The 3,948-nt window shown below is 43.9% G+C and overlaps 1 pseudogene; it reads right to left on the bottom strand.

Moving 5' to 3' along the window:
- Positions 1–408: 408 nt before the first annotated feature.
- On the bottom strand, positions 409–2,494 carry LOC102261086 (annotated as a pseudogene).
- Between the last annotated feature and the right edge of the window lie 1,454 nt (positions 2,495–3,948).

The following is a 3,948-nucleotide window of genomic DNA, read 5'->3' as shown; positions in this document are numbered from 1 at the left end:
GAAGGAGTCTCAGGCAGTTGGTTGGGAAGGAGAGTGGTACATGATATTTAGCAATGTCTACCCTGGATGAGATGCAGTACAGAGGCACCTCTCTTGGGTATTTACCATGTCTAATCAAGCTCTCACTTTTCATTATGCAATTGAGGGAACTGATATTCAGGGGGTCGAGATCAAGATCATAAGCCAAGCTGGACCTGGAATCCAGCCTTTTAGTTTTCTACCTGAGTACTGTTTTCTTTCCCTTTTTTTTTTTAGATGAATTCATTTATTTAACACCTTAAATTAGGCAAAGAAAAATATATGCAACTGCATAAGAAAAATCACATGCTCATTCTACTTGATCACAAAATAAAGAATGTGGAATGAACCCCAGGATGAATTGCAAGAAACATCCTGTACAGAAGAACTTCAAGCTTCTAGCTTCACTGAATCCAGGACTAAACGTGCCGATGTGGTAGACAGTTAGACAGGCATGAGCAGAGCAAGGATAATGGGCCAAGTACAGAAGAAGGTCACGGGGTGGAAAGCTCTAAGTGCCCTGCAAAGAACAAATGTAGGTGGGACCTCAACCCCCGGGTGACTTACATCAAAATAAAAAGCTTCTGCACAGCAAAAGAAAAATATATGCGACTGCATAAGAAAAACCACATGCTCATTCTACTTGATCACAAAATAAAAAATGTGGAATGAACCCCAGGATGAATTGCAAAAAACACCCTGTACAGAAGAACTTCAAGGTTCTAGCTTCACTGAATCCAGGACTAAACGTGTCGATGTGGTAGGCAGTTAGACAGACATGAGCTGAGCAAGGACAATGGGCCAGGTACAGAAGAAGGGCACCAGGTGGAAAGCTCTGGGTGCCCTGCAAAGAACAAATGTAGGTGAGACCTCAACCCCAGGGTGACCATTCCTCCACTAGTATATCACTGGTCATGTGGTTAGGACCCCCTGACCTTTCCTCCCTAAAGATAACATCTAGACCTCAGTTGTATGTCAGCTCCAGGCCCAGAAAAGCAGCAAAACCAGACAAAACCCCACAGCTGACCTCAGGACAAGCTGCATTGGATAATGACCCCCTGCCCTGGTGCCGACCAGTCAATCAGTAGAGACCTAGACCCTGAAAGGACACACCTGGAAAGCTGCTGAATAATCTATTGCAGGGGTGGGCAAACTTTTTGACTCGAGGGCCACTCTACAACTTGTTTCCTAAGCCCATTTCTTCTATAAATTACTTCTTCCACCTCTGTGATTTTATAAATAAATGTTCTCTTATAGTTTGAGTCTTGGCTCTGAATTCTTTCCTAGCCAGAACTCAAGTACTGAGGTTGTTGAATCCAGGTCCAGTCTGACCCCACCAGTTGAACACCTGGTGCCATTCTCACTGGCCCCATCACTTCCTTATATTCCTCAGCTTCTTCCAACATCTTCATTCTCTAATATATGCAGAAGATTGGTATATGCAGCTTCCAACCTGCACTGGCAATCTGGGATCATCATCAGGGATTCCTTTGCCTGCTCTTTAATGGCATAATTTTCATCATCTGCACCTTGCATCTTTTCAATCTTTTCTTCTTGTTGTTTTGCTTCTTTTTTATACATAACTTTTTCCTTTGGCCAATCACTTCACCACACCAGTTTTGATCTTGATTTTGCTCACTCAAAGATGGAGGATGGGCCATGGTCCTTCCAGCACCATGGGGAGAGGGACAGAGAGTCGAGTAACCGTGCAGGAAGAGTGGATATTATTTTCAACATAAACTCCTTGTGGTTCTCATTTACAAGATCTGGAGAGGGCTGATTTTATGAGGCAATGGGAGGTCAGGCTCCATGTACTGACTGACACATCGTTCATGATAACCAGTTGCTCTGTGGCCCCAACATGCTCCTGCTCTCTCTGCCTGCTCCCAGCAGGACTGCAGCCTCAAGCCATTGTGATCCCAGCAGGAAGAATGAGAGGTCCTCCGGTGCAGAAACCTATAGTGATGCCCAGGGGCCTGGACTTCTGATCCAGAGCCTGAGGTTATTATCTTCTCCCTGTAATTACATTGCCCTCATCATTCTTATCATCCCAGTTGGGGATGGTATGCATAGCATTGTTTTTGTCTTTCTCTCAGAGTGATGTTAGCAGAAATTTCATTTACTTTCTATTTAAAAACCTGTCCTACTGGCTAAGAATAACCAATTTGGTAAGATAAGACATTCACATGCAGATGTCACTAAAAGGAAAAGGGACCAGAAAGGTCTTTGGATTTGTTTTCAATTTATCAAGAGATAAGCTTTCTTTTGAAAATAAAATAAAATAGACCCTTTTCCTGCTCCCTAAATGGGAGTCCATTCTGTGGGACTCTTTCCCTCTCCCCATGTAGGAGTCTGTACTTGTTCTTCAATAAATCTCCACCTTTGCTATATAAAATAAAATAAACCCTGGCTCAACTGATAATATTTGCCTTTTTCTTTGGCTCAGGGGAGGCCCTGGTCTCATACTTAGCTCCATGCTGAGCATCACCTGCACCTGAAATGCTCTGCTTCCTTGCCCACCATATACTACTCTTCCCTTTTCTATCTAAAATCCTCCTTTGCCTTGGGGTAAGAAGATGATTTGTTTAGTTCAACAAACACAGAGTGTCTACAGTGTGTCAGGCACTGTATTTGGTGCTCAGGATTCAAAAATGAATGAAATAGCCCTGGCTGGTTTGGCTCAGTGGATAGAGCATCAGCCTATGGACTGAAGGGTCCTGAGTTCAATTCTGGTCAAGGTCACATGCCCAGGTTGTGGGCTCAATCCCTAGTGTGGGGCATGCAGGAGGCAGTTGATCAGTGATTCTGTCTCATCGGTGATGTTTCTATCTTTCTCTCCCTCTCCCTTCCTCTCTGAAATCAATAAAAATTAAAAATTAAATTTAAAAAAATTGAATGAAATAAACCCTTGGGAAAGTGAACTGGAACTTTTAGTGAGCTTGTGTTCTGTGATCTCATTTCATCTTCATCCTAAAACTACTCTTCTTGTGGGCATGGTCTGTGCCTCTTTTGTTCTCTGCTCCATCCCCAGCACCAAGCACAGGACCTGGCACACAGTACTGAGAAAGACTTGTAATTCATTGAATAACTGATTCCTTACAACTACCCTAAAATGTAGGCATCATTTTTCTCCTATTACAGATGAAGAACTGAGGTCAACAGAGGCTAAGTAGCTTTCTAGAAAATCTCCTAGTAATGGAGGCTAAGACCAGCAGGTCATAAATGTGAGAAGTTCATCAGAAGGCTGATGGACTATTGTATGTCAGCTCCAGGCCCAGAAAAGCAGCAAAACCAGACAAAACCCCACAGCTGACCTCAGGACAAGCTGCATTGGATAATGACCCCCTGCCCTCAAGCCACATGCGGCTCTTTGGCCCCGTGGCATGGGCCACGAAGTTTCAATCGCACTGTACGTGTGAGCCCGCATGTGGTATTTTGTGGAAGAGCCACACTCAAGGGGCCAGTTTGCCGACCACTGCCCTAACCTGATAATCCTTTCTTGTTTACCAAACCTTACCTTTGATATGTGTGTTTGCTTTGCTAAAGGGTAAAATATATAAATAAAAAGCCGTGGGTCCGGATATTCAGGGAGCCCACTTCACTAGAGGGTGAGGCCTCCACCTGGTTCCCCCATGCCTTCCAAATCTATATTTCTTGTCTAGTCTCTTCATTTATGTCGCAGCCCCTTCTCCAGATTCCTGAACCCTTGCTGCGAAAAGACTGTGACATCCTAGTAGTGATGACTTAGGTCATTTGTTTCCAAACCCTTTGCTTTCTCTCCTATAGAGCATCCCATGCTACTTCAACTTTCTCTGCTCTCTCAGCTGAGGAGCTGACTAGATGATCAGATGATCCCTTCAAGTTCTAAATTTCTTAGCCAATGCCCAAAGTTGGTACTAGAATGCATATACTGTTTCCCTGGGAGGGTTC

Source organism: Myotis brandtii, unplaced genomic scaffold, assembly GCF_000412655.1.
Source record: "Myotis brandtii unplaced genomic scaffold, ASM41265v1 scaffold311, whole genome shotgun sequence".
NCBI lineage: Eukaryota > Metazoa > Chordata > Mammalia > Chiroptera > Vespertilionidae > Myotis > Myotis brandtii.
Note: the sequence above shows the minus strand (reverse complement) of the source record. Positions and strands in the feature narration are given on the sequence as shown.